This window comes from Cololabis saira, chromosome 21, assembly GCF_033807715.1.
Source record: "Cololabis saira isolate AMF1-May2022 chromosome 21, fColSai1.1, whole genome shotgun sequence".
Classification (NCBI taxonomy): domain Eukaryota; kingdom Metazoa; phylum Chordata; class Actinopteri; order Beloniformes; family Belonidae; genus Cololabis; species Cololabis saira.
The window spans coordinates 9,950,663-9,969,870 of NC_084607.1; the positions used below are offsets into that span (position 1 = coordinate 9,950,663).

At 39.9% G+C, this 19,208-nt stretch overlaps 1 protein-coding gene across 1 annotated transcript in view; it reads left to right on the plus strand.

Annotated features, from left to right (window-relative positions):
* Positions 1-19,208, plus strand: part of asic2 (acid-sensing (proton-gated) ion channel 2) — a 388,479-nt gene that overhangs the window by 97,716 nt on the left and 271,555 nt on the right. The window lies entirely within an intron of this gene.

Sequence of the window (19,208 nt, forward strand, 5' to 3'; positions counted from 1 at the left end):
CGACTTTAAGTAGGAAGTAGTAGAAGTAGGAAGTACCTGTACAGACTACTTAAATGTACAGATAGCAGAAACATCTCCTGAAGTGCAGTATAGTATTTGTACTTTGCTGTCCGTCTGTATGTCGCGGTCTTAAGCCTGAGGTTGCCCCGTGATCCAGTGGGTGGATTAGAGGTTAGATGGTGTCCTTTCCTGTATTCCTGTGTGCTAGAGATCACAGCTTCGGAGCTTCGGAGCACCATATTAGAGGATTTTGAAGAGCAGCTTTAGACCTTTTCTCTTTTTTGTATCCCTGACGTGGTTTTTAAGTCACCCTAGGTGCTCTTAGATGACAGAAAAAAAAGGAAGCTACATGTTTTTGTGAAAGAGAGATGAAAAGAAACACAAGTGAATTTGCCAGCAGGAGATTTTTTTCTTCCCTTTTCATTCTTTTGAAGAGCTTCCTTTCAGTGCAGCCCGGGTACCTTAAATACTTCAGCATTGATGTGATGAAGGAGAAAATAAGTCATTATCACCTTCAACTGATTACAGTTAACTGGAATTAGGTGGATGAGTTTCTCCTCCAACTGGAAAATATTTCACTTAAACAACGTTTGTGATAGTCAGGATGGTTAATGAAGTCACCAGCAAAAGTACCAGCATCACCTTGTCAGTACACAGAGAACATTTATGACAGCGTGATTGATTATAGTTAGATGAAACAGATTAACTGAGCTCTGTGGGTGTCGGTCTGAATTGTTTATCTTGCTGATAGGGATGTAATTGGTCGCAAATGATCCGTGGTCCGCGGGGATCATGAAAATTGATCTGTTGAATGTTGCTGCTTGCTGTGGTTTTTGCTTTTTTGACCTTGAAGTATGAAATATGTGATCCACGTCAATAATATCAATAAATCCTGTCCAAACAGTACTGATCCAGAGTGCAGCATGAGATTACCGAGAGGATCAAATTCAGTTCCAGAGTCGGCCTGGCTCTTCTTATTCCTCCGTGACATATCATTCACTGACAGGTTGATTTGAGATGGGCCGGTGGTGTTAGCTGTCTTACTGAGCAGCTGTGTTTGATTTTCCCTTTTACCACCGGAGAAAGAAGATTGCTGCATTTCCATGATACTTTTCCGCAAAAACGAAGCAAAACTCTTATTTGTGATAAAGGTAGTACTGCATTGATGTGTCCATGAACTATGTTTTTCTCTGTATGAGTATAACACTCCCAGTTCTCCCGCCAACTCTTTGGATCTCGTCCTGCAAGATTTCTCTTCAGAAGAACGAAAAAGAAAATCTTGACTTTCATGAAGATGGACAAAAGCATCTTTCTTTGACAAATTATCCTGTTTGCTGCTACCGCTACCTGCTTGCGAATGATCGTTTAACTGATTATTCAGAGGTAAAGCCCTCACTGCATGATGATTAGTGTTACAGCACAGTAGCGTCGTATTAATGAGGCAAAAACAGCTGGAAACTAGATTTTTAAGACTTTAGATCGACCGGCTACATCACATCCAGCGCTGCCAGAGACGTGCACATGCACAAAAAGCGTTTCCATTACAGTTTTGCGATAAACTGGAATATCGATACATCTTCCTCATGGCAAGGTTTAGGTTTAGGATAAAGGTTTTTGTGATATTTATGGTTTTTTATCTTTTTAATTAGAGCTTTTTCGTTACAGTATTTCCTTTGCGATATTCCTGTTTTGGGCAGCTCTCGGGGGTAATGGAAACGTGACTAGAGAGAAGAACCAATCTACTGCTTGTCAGCGGTGGGCATCGCAGAAAATCTGGTTTTAGATACTATTTTACAGTTATTTATTTTTATTGACTGTTATTTGAAACATATTATGAAGTCCCTCATTTTTTAGTGTTTTATAAGAACCAAATCTCGTGTAAATGTGATTATCTGTTACCACTCCAAGCTAACTTATCTCCTCAAGAGTGGTTTTGTCAAGCAACTGTTTTAGCGTGTCCAGCGTTTGTTGCCGTTCCATAGTACTGATGGTGACTTCCTTTCTGGATCGAACTCCGAGGTGGTGCTTTTGTTTTCATCCGTGTTTCCTGTGAAATAAAACCGGAGGGATACGAGCATATCAGTTTGCTATGATTGGCATGTTTGGTCATTATGTGAAATGTGAGCAAACAGTGGGGATTTGAGGGAAATAGACCTTTTGGATCCATGCAACAAGTGGTAAGAGCAGCACAGTACGATACGATGACCGGTCACTGATACATGCTGGTGGTTCACAATCGTTCATTGTCATACCACACATCCCGTGCGTGTGCGTGCGTGTGAAATAGCAATGATGCACAGCGGGATCAGCTGTCCTGCAAGCAAGTGATCAATCTAACTTTTCTTTGGGGTGAGTTGCTGCTGTCAGTTTAAGGGTCTACATGTGAAATACTATGTTCCTTAAATATTTCTATATTTTATTTATTTAATTAAAGAGCTTTAACCACTAGCTTCCCTAAGCACATCAGATTCATCACACCTTAGTGCATTCAATAAATACCTGCGAGTCATGCAGTCATTTGATGATGGTCTGGATTTTTTCCCCCTTTATTTCACCATATAAATGGTTTTTAGGAGGTTTTTTGGGCCAATGTTGAAAGGATTTAACACACCGACGCTTACACAGATGACCTGAAAGAAATGGAAAACGAATTGGATCACTCTGAATCAGGGGTGGGTTTAATTCTGGTCCTCGAGGGCCGCTAACCTGCATGTTCTACATGTCTCCCTGCTTCAACACACCTGATTCTAATTAGGGGTCATCGCAGGTGTCACCGAGGTCTGCACAAGTCTGTACATTTGTATCTGGGTGTGTTGAAGCAGGGAAATGTCTGAAATAAGCACGGCTCTCGAGGACCAGTATTGCCCACTCCTGCTCTAAATAGTTCAGAGAAACCATCAAGTTGATGGAAAATGGCAAAATGCAGTCAAAGGCAAAAACAGGATTGCATAAGATCTGTTGTTGAGCTCATAGCCGCGTCGTGTCTGCTCAATGTCAGGAATGGGAGTTTTGAAACGTGGAAAAGTGAATTTCAGGCTACATAACGTCTAGAATCAAGAATGTCTGCATGCAGCAGACTCGAATCAAAACTGTTCCCTAGTTTGATTAAACATGTAAACTAGTGATGTATCGATTGTTCGGTAACCGAAATTGTTCGGCCGAAAATGGCAAAAAAACACTTTCGGTGTTCAGTGGAATAAGTGGGAAAAAAAACGAACAATTAATAATGGCGTTGTAATATAAGGAAATAGACTGGCCGCTCCGTAACTGTTGCGCACCACATACATCGTTGGCCAACCAAAAACTAACCACATAACGCTCCCGCATAGACATATATAAAGGCGAGATGACTCGCCCGCGCTGCTGCCAATGCTGGAGACTCCGCCTTGAGTCATTTAGCCTTTATATATGTCTATGACGCTCCCGTAATGGTTGCGCACCACATAAATCGTTGGCCAACCAAAAACTAACCACATAAGAATTTTACCTAACATTCACCAGCAGGTGGAACCAAAAGAACATAAATCAATCTATTACAGGTGCGTTTAGATGACGAAATCAAACAGCGAAGAGCGTGGAGTGAAGTGGTGCGGTGCAAACATGTCAGCAGTGTGGAAGTATTTTAGAGTGGCAAAGAATAATACAAGAATGGCTGTTTGCAATGAATGTTCTGCTCAAATATCTAGAGGGGGCACATCTGCAAAATCTTTCAGCACTACAAGTTTGATTTATCATTTGAAATGATAAAAAACCCTGAGCGCTTTAATGCATTTTTATTGTTTTAAGGCCTACGTTACAATGTTCAGTCAGTTAAGCCTAACGTAAGCTCAAAGATGGCCAAAAAATGTATTTTGCTAATTTATTTATTTTAAGTTATTGTTCTTTGCTGGTATAATGTCTGCTGGAATATTTAAGAAATGCTGGGAAATTTAAAAAATTTAAGTTTTTTATGTTCAACAAATGTTTTCTACCTTGTAATTTTGTAAAATATTTTTTTCTTTGAAAAGCAATTTATTTGATTTATGCAATGGTGAAAAAATTGGCAAAATAAATGAAAAACTGCAAAGAACCATGTTCGGTATTGTTCGGTATTCGGCCAAGTGTTTATTATTATTTTCAGTTTCGGTTTCGGCCACAAATTTTCATTTCGGTGCATCACTAATGTAAACAGATGGGATGAAATGCAACTGAAACAAAGTGTAGGCCTATTAAAACAGAAAATCATATTTTGTGTTGCAAAAGGGGAGTTTTGCAATTGTCTGAATGAGTTTGCAAACCAGTCACAGCCGACATGAACAAAAAAAGGTCCTGAAAGACCTGCTCAGAAGGACTCAGGTTTTCCACCTGATCTGACCGGTCCTTCGATGTTTTGCTTCATGCAAACTAGGCCTGCAATTAACAAATATTCTGATGGTTGATCAGTCATCGACTATTAAAACGATTAGTCGACTAATCGGATTATGAATCAGAATTATTAAATGACTCTTATTTAGCTCTCAGCTTAAAATTTTGCATGAAATTGTTGAAATGATGTGCTCATTATAAATTAAAGACATGAAAGATGGACATTTCATTCAAAAATACATCTTTATTTAAATTTACTTCCTGTCGCCGCCATATTGTTTACGTCGGGCTGTACTCTATTGCACATGTTCAACTCTCAGCAGAGATGGGCAGGGAGAGGAAGATGCCTCACTCTGTTAATTCTTTTTTGCCCACAATAGTCGACAATTAAATTAGTTGGCAGCTATTTTTATAATCAATTTTTGTAGACGTTGACTAATCGTTGCACCCCTAATATAGACATGTTTCTTTTTAATGTTTATTGTACACATGATGGTTCTAGTTACTGGAGAGAACCGCAAGCTTTGATCAAACCTTTTTACAGCCTCGTCAGGAGGAAACCTGAAAGGTTTGCACACAACGCACATCAGTCGGTACAAGGATCATTAGTGCAGTCATCAGAACCACGCATCAGTTCCTTCATCTTTTGTAATTTTCTTTTTGTTTTCACATCAGGTGCCCTGTAAACATGCATTTGCTTCTGTTTTCTAATCGTGTGTGCAAGCAGTTCATGCATATCATGTCTTTTCAGACTTTCATTACTGCGACACTTGCGGGGGGGGGGTTCTGGGGAGCCAATTTCTTCATATATCATTATTTACCTTTAACCTCTGAAAAAATATCAACATTATCTCTCTCAAAGTCATAAAATGCACCTGTGTCTCCTGATCACTCATCTTTGTGTTTAGTCTCCAAGGTTTGTGTCCGGAGGGGATGTGCAACGTATCTGGAGCTCATTTACTGCACTGTAGGATAACATAACAAAAGAAGCTCATGGCCTCACTATGCTGAAGTCACACACACAGACTCTCTTACGTTCCCTCACACTTGTCTGTTTGCTGCCCTTTGACACATGCTGCTTACCCAGTAAAGATATTAAATTTAGAGAAGATAAAGGAAGCAGTGGAGATGCTGCGAGTTGCATTTGGGAGGCTTTTAGTTGCAAGTCATACATTTGTATATCCCTGGCCGGATGCCACAGCCTTCAATGCCCGTCGGTGTTTTCCTTTATAGTTATTTGCAGGATTTACCACTTTGATTTTGTTTTCACCTCGCACTATTGCAGTATGTTACAGAGCGAATGCCCCAGGGTTCCACTTTACACAGCTTAAAATTCAGCATGGGATTGGGGCTACTGCAAACAATTTTACAGAATCCTGCAAGTATAAATTAGGATATTCCCACATGCGGGAAGAACATTGTGATTTCATAAGGCTGAGACAACAGCCGTACTGTGATGAGCGTTTAGAGATGCAGGAGGACCAGATTCTTCCTTGAGGACCACGTGTGGCATCAAGTGCGGGCTCAGACTTGCTGTAAGCCATTAAAATGCAGTGTTTCTTCAGTCTGTGGCTGTATACTGTAGGTGCGTCGATACTGTTTAATGACACACATTCAGTTTTTTTAACTTGTTTTGCTCCGTATGGCTGCAGTTCATGTTATACAGTTACAGTGTTGCCTGTTATTTCCTGTTAGTATCTGCATTTAGCATTACCAGTAGGGGAAACATTTTATAATAATTCCAGCTGTTTTTAATGTAGCTGTTGGATGTTTTCATCAATGATTGCTCTGCTGTGCCTTTTGGATTTGATCTTGTTACAACAATTTCATGAAGAACAAAAACAAAATATGTGGCGCTTTTGTAACTGGATAAAGGTCTCCGTCTCTTACAGGGTAACTGTCGCTGGCTTTTGATTCTTAGTGCAGCAGCTGCAGCAAAAGATAATTCACCAACTAATACTGGAGGCCTGAAAGCAGAAATATTATGTTGTTTTTTTAGCTGGTGTTTGTCGGCTTTGGAAACGAAATGTTGTTTTTTTTAGGCTCGTTGTTTTTGTAGCATTGTTTGAAAAAGGCTGAAGTGGAGTGGTTTTTCTGTTTCAAATTAAAATGAAACAAAGAAACTGAGCTTCTTGGAGAATTTATTATTATTTATTAGTTTGTATTTTAAGTCACAGTATTGCTCCATAACCTATCAACGGTTTGTTGATCTAAAACAGATCTTTGAAAAACTAAAGGAGACCTTGAGTAGAAATGCTACTGATCTATGGTCAGCTTTGTAAATCTTATCTGTCAGTATTTCACATGTGGAGTAAGAATTCAATGTTGACTATAATTATTGATCAGCCCTGCAGATAAGGTGGGAAAGTTTCAGCTCTGTCCTTTTGAAGCGAACACCTCAACCTCGTGGACGGTCTTTGTTTTCCTCACACAACCTGCTCGCTTCAGCTGACTGGACAACTTTCATTAGATTCAAGTACTGTCTGATGTGGTATTCTCAAACATTAGTTGTGTTTTTCTTCACCTATTCTTGTGTGTTCAAACTTGATTTTTGGCCTCAACAATTGTTCTCAATCAGTGTGAGTTTGTTTTTGTCAGTTTTGTTTAACGTTGTCCTTTTTAGACGAGTATAAAACTCTAATACCTTTTAGTTTCAATATTTGCAGAAATGTAGAGGGTTTAGAAACTTAAGCTAGTTAGACGTTGTGACGTTAGTGATGCCAGAGACCAGACGAGTTGAGAACAGAGTACCAACATAAATTATCTGTCTATGAATTAGAAAGTTATAAAAGATGCCTCCAACACTGGCTCAAATCATCCGTCATTATTTTAACGAAAGCGATGTGTCTTTGAATGTCTGAAAGTGTTTCTATTGACTCCACAAACTGTCTAAAAAAAAAAGTGAAACAATCTTGTCTCAATGTCTGGATCAAAGTAAGTGTGAAGAATTGTGGCAATCCGGTGTGGTAGACCAGAAACCAGTATGTGGACGAGGCGGTAATTAAGATTTCAAAGGCTTTCTTAAAGAAAGTGTTTCATTGAAAAGGAGATTTTCGGTTTGCAACCCTACGAAAGGTTTGAGCTGGCAGTGTCCAAGCAACAGCACCGTGGTCCGTCCACACACTAGCCGGAGGTGTTGACAGACTGCAGAGGTGAGTCTGACTCAGCAGCTTGTGAATTCCAGTTTTAAAACTGTCCCAGGTTGACGGCCCGGTGAAGACGGATGGACTAATAGATTAGAGTCAGCAGCCGTTTCTGTTTGCTGTCAGTGGACGCCAGCTTCCCTCGTCTCCCAGTGTTTGTACATGTCCACAAACATGCGTCCGGGCTGATAAATCCTCAATGTGCACGCACTGTTTGTCCTTGTAAAATGAGGTTTAAAACGGCACCAGAATAGGCAGTGTTTGTTTACAGTGAATCTCACAATTAAACTGCCGTTGTTTTGATCTTTCAGTATCTGCTGCGGTTTTACCTCATTACTGTGTTCTTCTTCGTTATAAAATCTGGTTCCTCCAAATCCCCTCGCTCCATCTGCTCCTCTCATCTTGCCGTCATTGTTTTGTTTTGGGCTAAATTAAATATAGTTCCAGCTTATTTGAAAGACATATGTGTTTTCATTGATCACATATTGTGCGGAGCAGATTTACAAATTGGAGACTTTCTCTGTGGTATACATGTGCACGGTGGATTTAGTGACTCATAACTGAAGCTTAGCCCCTTAAATATGATTTAATCTGCAATTCCTGGTTGATTGTGAAGCTTAATCACTTACCGCTGAGGGGGATGTTCATTCATCTGCTTTATTATATAGGAAAAAAATAAAAATGTTGCAATTAATGGCTTTTTAAAAAAATTAAGTAGTGGAAATAAAATCAGGGCAGTGCGCAGTTACAAGGGAAATATGGAATCACATTTTAATTTGCACTTGTATAACAAAAACTGAATCTGAATATGCAAATGAGTGTGTTTGCAAACCTTTATTCTATCTGACTGATTTACAGGAAACAGGCCAATGATGGAGCTGTCGTTTGATGATAAAACTTTAACAAGATCGTCTCCTTAAAGCTGTGTAGCGAGTATAAACAACGTGGTCCACATGTCACCACAGGAAACTTTACAAAAAAGACACAGCACAACAAAAGTAATGAATGTTTGTGACTCCAGTGTAAGTAATTGGCAGAAGGAAATCGGGATATAAATCCAGAAGAGTCTAGTTTAATCCATTCATCACATTAAAAAGAAAAAAAAAACGAGTTTATTGGGAGTTAAAGATGAGCAGTTGTGAACTGGAGTTATGGGGAGGTAGTGATTGTCAGTTTGGGCGATCAGATGAATCTGAAACCTTTTGTTCCTGCAGGTGGACTGAAACAAAGACCGCCAGGCAGAGGATCCGAGAGATTCATTCACGCCACTGTGTATTCAGAGGTGTTGGGTTAAACCATGGTAGCTTTTTCCCCCATTACATCATTTATGGTGAGGTAATAAACTTTCTTGCCACAAAGCAAAGATCATTAAAACGTCTGTTGGGGAATATCAGCTTCATGCTGTTACCATCTGGATCTCAGTCCACATTTATATTTAATTTATTAAAAAGATGTGTATGACAGGAAGGTTTCGTCCTGCACGGCTGATCTATCAGCTGCTTTACTAGAAAGTACTGATGATGGTTACACTAGAAATGCCAAATATCATATTCATATTCATATATATATATATATATATATATATATATATATATATATATATATATATATATATATATATACCTTATAGATACCTTTTTGTAAAAATGTTTTTCTTCAATGTTTTTCTTCTTTTCGATCTGAGAAAATGTTGTTTTTTTTGTCCTTTTTAAAAGCAATGAAAGAACTGAATGAACATCCTCAGTGACTATTGATTCCTTATTGGCTGGAATGAGCTTCTCTGGGACATTTTACTGTTAAAAGCCGATTCTCTCATCTTCTAATGGACACCACACAAAGTTTAGAAAAGTGAGGGTTCCCTGAAGCTCAGCAACATCAGAGTTGTTAACCTTACATAAAGGGACATGTCGTTTTTTGTATTTATTAAACAATTAAACCCATCCACTAAAGAAATGCTGTTACACTTCTCCTGCCAGGTGTGAATTTACATTTGGACCAATGCTAATTCGTGTGCTACAAGTCCAAGAGTGGGGGAGGATGCTACTCCTTTCTTTTTTTATTTTTCTTGCCAGGCGTTTTGAAATGTCAATTATGCATTAAGAAAGTGACTCTGTTGCACCAATTGTAGTCTTAAATCTCTTGTAATCTCATAATTGTAACTCTGTGGTTGTTGTACATCGCGACACAGACACAAAGGCATGACCGTGGGCTATACAGTGCGTGCGTGCGTGCGTGCGTGCGTGCGTGTGTGTGTGTGCAAGCTTGAAAGTGTACAATGCCTCTTTCATCATCTCTTGTTTGAGGTTTTCTCTTGTTATTTCTCTCGAGATTGCTGATTGTTTTTTTGTATTAACTCGTTCTCAAAGTGTTTTCTTTAAACTCTGTTTTCACGGGAAAAGGGAAACATTATATTCAAAGAAAGAGTTAGAGGTTCAACATTTGAGAAAAGAAAGAATGTGGGAAAGTTATTGTTGGTGAAGTCAAGGAAACATGTTGAATCCCAGCAGGAAGCACCGTGTTCTGCTGCTGTCCGGAGGTGCATTGGAGGGTGAGGTGAATGTACAATTATGTGTGGTGTGTTTGTGCTACACAAGGACAAAATTGGAGATTGATGATAGGTTCTTTTCACGTTTTTTTCTTCTTCACTTGTCTGTTTCCTGCTGTGATGAGACGCAGCAGCCTCTTTGCCTCTTTGCTCCATCACTGTCTCCTCGCTGTTGGTGCTCCATATTTCCACCTTCCGACACTCTTGAGAGCTTTAATTGGCTTTTCCTTAACCATGTCAGGAATATAATAACCTCATGATTTTTAAAATTGTCTTTGATTTTTTTAATCCCATTCATACATAACCCAACTCGGTATCTCGTTTGCATGCTCGTGGCGTGCGCGTGGATGTCATGGACCATCCGTCGGTGACTACACAGGACAGTTGTGGATGATGGTGGCAGAGCGAGGAGCTGAAATGTCACTGCTCTGATGAAAGTGCTTCCTTTGGCAGACTTGTGTGTTTGATGTCACCCAGCTAGAGCAAACTGACAGATCTGCAATTCCAATCATGTGATTGAGCTTCTCTGTGTGGGTATCGGTGTGCGCCGTGCTACCCCCGTCCCTCTTCAAAGGCTGTGCTAGCATCACATTGCCTCCTCAGTTCAGATGCCACTAACTGGCAAGAGGTTGACAGCTGATATTTCCCAAAAATATGTTGAAAATACGGTGAAAAACATTGATGTTAGACTGGTACAACTGTTGGTAGCCTGTCAAGAGGGCTGGTGCAGGAAACACACTCTCACACACCCACACACACAAACATCCTGTGTTGCAAGATTAAAATGCATATATAAATTTGGCTTTTAGGTTTGACCAAACTAGGTATTAACCATAAATATATATGCAAACAAGGGGAAAAAAAGACTGACACAACTGTGCAGGTGTAAAACTGAAATCTTCATATCAGGTGTAAAAATCAGATGAGTCATCTACGGGAGAGTGGTGCATATAAGAGAAGACATGAGTATACCAGTTTACCAGTATGGTAAGTGCAGTGTATTTTAACAATGGGAATGGGGGAGTTTGGTAAGCATGTTGGTGGAAATGCTCGTTACGGCTGATATGTACCGTCTCCAGACATGGTTCATTCTGTGTGCAACACAGTCGTTGAAAGCAGCTCAGCTCCTTCTTGATAGCAAGAATATTATCAGCATGATTAACATGCGCCGTCTGCAACCATCATTGCCGGCACCTGATACCTCTCTCCCATCCTGCAAGCAGAACCTGATTGACGCGCTGACTGGGAGCGTGCCTCGTCTCACATATTTCACTTTCAAATATTTTGAAATTGCTGATCATTTTGGCCTCGTTCAGACTTCCAGCTCAATTTTTTTTCCTCTCTCGCTTCCCCTTTTGGATATTCCACATTGCTTCTATATCTATTTTGGTCTGTCTGAACAAAAGCAAGTCATATAAAATTGGGCTTTTTGAAACAATTTTTTATTTTCACATGTGGCGGTGGTGGACTGCCTGGCCAATAACACGGCTATCGTTGGTGCCACACAGAACGTCGTCGCATGAATTTTTACGGACTATCTGTAAAAGCCACCTTGTTAACAACAAGTGACATTGTTACCATGGTGACATATCCAGATAAGATTGTTGATGTCTGGACAAACAAGTCCAATCTGTTTCAATGGAAATCAGCAGATTGGAACCTTCTATCCTAAAAAAATGTAAAGGACATTTGAATTTCAGGAGTATGAGAATATCCTTTGTAACAAAACAAGTGTCACAGGAGCGTTGTTGTCATGGTGATCTTTGAGCCCGATTGGACCAAAGTGTTCTCAGAGCTCTATGGAGTGATCACCAATTGGGGTGCATGAGGGTGAAACGTTTTCAATAGATCTGCAGAAACTCTCTGAATATTTAAGCTGGGATATTGGGCCTCCTGGTCGGCACACAGAGCTTCAGTACTGATGGTGATGATGTCACTGTTATGCAAACGTTGTACGATCATTGTTGCATATGGACTTAGGTGCTTTTATTAATAGCAATATTTCATTCTATGCTGGCAAAATCACAATTATTCAACGTTTAACTGAACGTATATCTTTTTTATGAAACCAAATTGTTAGAATATTAATGCTGTTTAACCCAACAATATATAGTGGGAATTATTTTAAGAATGTATGCAAAATGTTCAATAAAAAAAACTCTGTTGCATAATGTATATGTACTGTAATAGACTTGAAACTGGTAGTGAAAAAATGTTAATTTTAAGCCCTGAGGGAGTGTTAACTTGAAGAAACCCCAGTTCCCAGAAAGAAGAGCGGAGTTGATCCGACAGCTTGAAGACTTCTGCCACCCAGAAGAAATGCTTGTCGTCGCATCAGTTTTTATATCATCAGAATGCAGAATACAGTCTTGAGTAACTTCCTTTGAACAACTTGATGACGTTAGCAGATGAACTTATTAACCAGGTCATAATCTTGACTTGACGTCTAAGCTGCTCCCATCACTACCTCCCTGCTCTTGGTAAGACGGTCGATGCGTCTTAGTCAAGCAGTCGAACCCAATCATTGCATTTTGTGCATTTTCTTTCAACTCTGAGACATTTGAGTTTGTTTTTCCAAGGTCTTCGCCCTTTTTCCAGCACCCCTCTGACACTTTTCACCGGCAGCTTAAATGCCAGTTTCATATTGCTGAAATATGTTTCCTGATTTGGTTGACTTGGTTCTCACTGCGATGTTGATGATCCGGCTTGACGTTGACGGAGGAGTTGTGCATACATTTGGACTGTTCAGTAAACAAGATCCTGACAGTTCTTTGACTTTTCTTTGGTTATCTATAATGCATATTATAAAGCAATTAGATTAATTACATTTTAATTGATTCTGCATATGTATTTATGTTTCATTATTAGAATGACTACTCTTAATTTAAATTCTTTAGGAATATTATTGCTCCTAATTGTTCAAGAACAAAGACTAAATAATTCACTGTTAGTGATTAAGCCATGTAAGTACGACAAAGGTGAAGAAGGACATTAAATTTTAAAGGGAACATCTATTCTTAAACATCAGAGTGTAATTTCCGTCACGGAGCAGGAGTTTGAACTTTCCTGGTGTTTCCATCGTAGAAAAGGTCTAAAAATAAGTGACATTTTGGGTGAAGCCTGTGTCCAGGCAGACAGCCTAGACCTTTACATGGAATCTCAGGTTCACGCTTATGGCAGGAACCCGAGAAACGGCGGCTTTGATGGCTCTTTTTGGTTTTTGTAAGACTGGAATCAGAGCCCAGCAGATTATTGCAGCAAATGGTCATGCAGCTCCGGTACACGGGATATTGCGGCGGGAGTGCAGGCAGCAGGCCCAGAGAGAGTGTGTCATTTCGCCGTCTGTTGCCAGATTTTTTGTGGAAGTACGCTGGCGGCTGCAGCTATTACTGGGAACCTCCGTGACAGATATGACTGATCATTATAAAGCTATTCTCCTCAGGACGACGCTACCCATCTTCGTCACGTCATGATTAATAATGCAGCAGCAAGAGGAGCCACGATCCCCCATTAGTGCATGTATGCACGCGCATGCATGCAAACAAAGATGTGGAAATTATAATAGCAAATTAATCTGAGGATAATTGCCCAAGCTGTTGGGGTCATTAGTGGTCCTCCAGCCTGATTCTTCAGTGGCTCAGAAAACCCACGACTGTGTTATGATAATCTCTGCCTCTCTCAGCAGGGCCTGACTTTGGTTTATTGGGTTTTTAATTGGACGGATATTTGCTGGATCTACAAATGCAGGGACGATTAAAGCTGCTCTGTATATTAAATGGAACAGAATGCGAAAAGCACCTGTAGGGCAGCATGTAAGCGACATGATCCAGTGTGGTAATTGTTAGTTCTTTATAATATATTTAATGTTCAATTAGTTTTGAAATAATTCATTCAACACTTGATTAAGCAAAGTTAAAATGAATAAATCAATTAATACAAGAGTCTTTAGTTGCTGACGCTCAACCTTGGACTGAGAATGTATTTAAATACAATAAAATATAAAAGACTATGGTATTGTTTTACCGGTAAAAACGCATCTGAATTACTGCAGTAAGACATGTCTCAAATGATTGTTCACTGGAGTGACTCCGTACCTCATCTGCATCAGCAGTACTAGTTTGAAACAAACACTGAAAGTCACATTTGGCTTGGAATAGCTGATCATGAACATGAAAGGGAGGGATGTGGGATGGCAGTAATGACACGAGGGGCTGAGGGAGCTTCGGGAAGATTTCAGATTCTCACTTCTGGCATCAACATTTTATAATTCTGTCAATGGGATTGATTAAATTCAGTGTTTGTGAGTGATTATAAACGGCTGTGACGCATAGGCCTGTGTTGAAAAAAATCGATTTTCCGATTCTAAATCGATTCTCATAGTAGTCACGTCATTTAATTCACACATGTGCGTGGTGTGAAACTATCAAACAATGAACATGGCGCAGAAGAGCAGCGGTAGCGTTAACAAAGCGCTGGTTTTTAAAACTCCCAAACTAAATAAATTTTTCTTTGGAGAAAATGCTGAAAGAAGGGTCACTAAAAGCCGGGGACACTGCACGCTTCTCTGCCCCTCCCGCCCCCGCTGCTCTCATACAAAACAAACATGTCGAAGTGGCCGCCTGAGAAACCAGCGCAGAAGCTACAGAACCACAGTTTGCTCCGTACAGACAGCGGACTGAGCAGGACTGTTAAGGCTGGAAATTACTTGCTTTGAGCCTGTGTTTATGCTGCCATATGCGTTTGCGTCCGTTTGCACAGACTTGCACATACACACTCATACACACGCCCACCCGTGCACAACCCGTGGTCAGTGTTTTGGATATTTCAGCTTAAAGGAGATATATTATGAAAAACATGTTTTCTCTTGCTTTAACATATATAAAGTGATCTCCCCTCAGCCTGCCAACTCAGAGAAAGAGGAAAGCAACCAAATTCTGCAGTGTCTGTACAGCCGCCCGGATGAGCCATCCAGTGTGATGTGGCTTCTACGAGCCGTTCAGATTCTGCTCCCGTCGTTACGTAACGACAGGAGCGATTTATATAGGTTGGCCTCCAATGCGTGAAACCACGCCCACAACTAACTCTGGCCGGAACAACAACTAACTCCGCTGGCCGGAGCTTCCGCCATTTTCTACACGTCATTCAGGCAGCCAATCAGCACATGCCTCATTACCATAGCCTCCCCGCCCCCTCAGAATCCTGCATAGAAAATGAGGTTAGAGAATGGGATGATAAAGAGATGGCTCAGAGGCTGAATTTCTAATTTATTTAGCAAAAAAAATCAAAAGCTTGTTTTTAAGACATTCAAGGCCTGTTTAAAATAGGTATTGGATGCCATAATAGGTCTCCTTTAAATTTCAAAATGTTATATAAGTTCAACCAAGTTTATATTATCTATATTTACTATAACTTGTTTGGTTTCTTCTGTGATCGGACACACGGTTTGTCATGACATACCTGAAAAATGGTGGTGACCGAATAAATTAGACAAGCTAAAATGATTTGTTTACTGCATGAGCTGTTGCAATTTCCCTCTTTTTTGCACTTTAAATGGATATTGAAAGGCCCATTTGAGTTTATTTTTTAGTTATTTCACAATAATTATTGTGAAATTATTATTTCACTAGTTATTTTACAGTCATATAATTCAGGCAATAGCTCAAAAAACATTTTTAATAACACTAACCCACATCAATATCGGATCAAATCAAATGGTGATAATCAATTCTGAATCTTAAGAATCGGAATCAAATCGATTCTTGACATTTGAATTGATACCTGGCCCTAGTTTGCATAGAGTAACTGACGTTTGCAGCGACGTAACTGACGTTTGCATAGAGTAAATGACGTTTGCAGCGACGTAACTGACGTTAGTTTTAATTATACTTTTTTTTTGAGGTGTATCACAGGAACCAGTAAATGGCTGACTGCTGTTGTTTAACTTAATGTGATGCTGGCAGGATCTTTGTCAGGCAACGGGCATCCAAATGAAATTAGTTGATGTTTTGCACAAGTACCAGATGTTAGATGTGATTTCATTTTCATTTGTCAAATTTAGCTTGCATTTCGTGTTTACATGCCCTTAGAGGCCAAATAAAATCAGAACACAACTCCAAATAGAAGTAGTACTTGGAAACATCTGTGGTGTGAGAGTGCATCTAATGAATACAGGAGGAAAGTTTGAATGGATAGAAGAATGATTACGGCGTACTGTAGGACTGTAAGTCAATTAAAGCAGTGGTTGTACATGTCACAGAAGTAGTTGTAATGGTACTACTTGGTAGTGATATGTAACGGCTTTGAGAATATGCTGGGATTTTTCATCTGATCTTATTTTGAGCAATTTTCCAAAAAAGATTTGATCCTTGTATCTCCTAATAATACAAGCAAAAGTCAGAAGATGTTCTCAGTAAGAGTCCGTGGTGGGAAAGCAGCCTTCACTTCCTGTGTGGACTACTAACATGGCACGGTTGTAAACGGTACGGAGGGGAAGCCGCTCTCTGGAGGAGTCCCAGCGCAGCGCTGCCTCCCTGCAGGCACGGCGTGTAGAGAGGGACTCTGGAGGGAAGCAGGCTCCATATTCACCTCCTCCAGCCTGCCAGGATGCTCGCGCTACCTAGAGCCCTGACTTCAGGTCAACATCTCAGGGGCCTTGCATGTAGTGGGATGAGACGTACTTTGACTCGTTCTCTCCAGCGAGTGGAACAAGTTACTAGTTTGATTTTTCTGAGATATCAGATGAGGAGAAAGCTCTTTCTTGCAAAGATGCAAGTGCCAGTGGAGAGAAATCTCAGTTTTGCAGATTTACATCTCTCATCCTCTTACTACATCTCACTCCATGTTGAGTTGTGATATGACTGGAAACTGTGCAGAAGGATATGACCTGGTGCAGCTGGTATATTTAGCTCATTGTGGCATAAATGTTCATTTAGGCGGTGCTTTCTTCACCACCTGGTCATTAAAAACTTACCTTGTTATTAGTATGTCTAAATGCCTCAACAGCTGCAATAATTTTGTCATTTTATTTTGATTTAAAATGAAGAAAAAAAAGTATTTTACTGGGTTGATTATATATATATATATATATATATATATATATATATATATATATATATATATATATATAAACTAGCCTGCGATGTAGCAAATATCTGGGCAATTTAAAACCTGCATCAACAATGGCTAATAGGGATAAAGGAGTATTATCTACCTATTATCTAAGTGCATCGGAGCTCTTGAGAGATTTAAAAGCAAACAAGCTCAACTAATTGTACGGAAGTTGATGCTGAACTCTGCTCCAATTATGATTTTGACATTAAAAAAAATCCTTTCAAATGCACCGGAGGGCATGTTATGACCTCTTCACCTCTCTCGCTCGCTCTCACTCTCGCTCTGTCTCTCTCTCAGGCTCTTAAGTTAGGACATAATCTGCTCATTATGTCCACTAGACGGACTGCTGCTGCTTCAGTACCGACCAGACTGTGATAATAAAAGCTAAATTAAGACTTAAATGAAATATTCTGCTCTCAATAAAGCCAAATACAATCTGCCACATACTCTTGGTTAAACCATAAACCATTCTTTTGTGTGGTTTAAGAGTTATCTCTGGTGTAGAAGGTATTTGTTTGTCATGATGCGATTAATGATGAACAACCATTCTGTCCCTCAGTTAGGAAGTTATTCCGTCATTTGCTTGGGTTAGACATCAAGAGGAGTTTTTTTACATGAATGTATCTGAATTTGTCATAACTTGTATTTCAAACATGCATATTTAGATGTGTTAAGCTCGGTGGAAGATTGTACAGTAAGAAGTCCAAATCCAACTAGCTGGTAGAGATGTTTATTTTAAGCTTATTTTCTGCTGATGATGACGGCCGGTGGATTCCCTCTGGGATGTGACTGTGGATCACACTCATCAGCAGCCATTACTGTCTCTGGAAGCTTCCGTCTTCATTTCTCTCCCGTCTTTTCTGATAAAACTTCCCTCAATTTATTTTCCTAGAGAACAGTCAAAATAATTAAAAAAGAAAACAACCCAGAAACATCCCGTTGATAGAAACTGTCTAGATCTTCTGGTCAAACTCATTACCTTGAGGGAACAGATCCGTGTCCGTCTTCAGAAACTCAGCTTCTGGGTTTCATTGTTGTTTTTCCTGTTATCCAGCTGCTGTAAAGATAAAAGATGTCGGTCTACTCTGTTCACAGCAGATTTCTTGTAAACCAATTCAAGCTCAGATGGGCGTCATAAAGGAGCAGGCCTCCAACTGGCTCTACATTTGTATTTTTCATGCATTTCTTCAACTATATCCCGAGACACAGCAGCTGTGCATAATTAACCGAAGGGTCCAGATGAATTACGAAGCACATCGTAACTGTCGCAAAGAAGGACTGTGGTTTATGTGAAACATTAAACAGAATCTGTGTGATCATATTCTGTCAGCGTGGCGTGCTGCTTAGATAAATGTACCAGTCTTAGCAGAGATGCTGCTGAATGTAAAAACCTGACTCAGTCAGCCGGGCTGTTCATATTCGTTTCCTTCGTACGTGTCTTGGTTTTAGTCCGTCCTCAACAATGCATGTACATTTAGTCCTATTACTACTTGTTCTTTAGAGTTGGGGAAATGAAAGCAGTGCCTTTTGTTGTTTTACAGCAACACAATAAGTTAAAATGTTTTCATGAACTGTGAACAAGCCAGACAGTTTTAATAGAGGTATTGTCACTGGTGAGGTGATAAATGTGAGTAGCAATGGTAGTGCATTGACAACAGCATTTAAGGGGGACCTATTATGGCATTTAATGTATATTTTAAACAGGCCTTGAATGTCTTTAAAACAATCTAAAGCTTGTTTTTTCTACATAAAACAGAAATTCAGCCTGTGGGCCATGTCTCTAGTTTTACCGCTTCTAACCTCATTATCTGTGAGGGATTCTGATGGGAGGGGAGGCTATGATAATGAGGCTCTGTGCTGATTGGCTCCCTGAATGACGTGTAGCAGGGGAGGGAACAAAGCCTCGCTCCGGGCAGAAGAGCCGGCTGCGTACACAAAGCGTACACAAAGCGTTTCCCATGCGAGCGAGCTTCTGCGACAAAATAAATTCCATTGCTTTATTTTTTTGTATTGGACTGTCCTAACTGGCCGCGAGTTTAACGGTTTCAGTGTGGACAGAGAGCGTC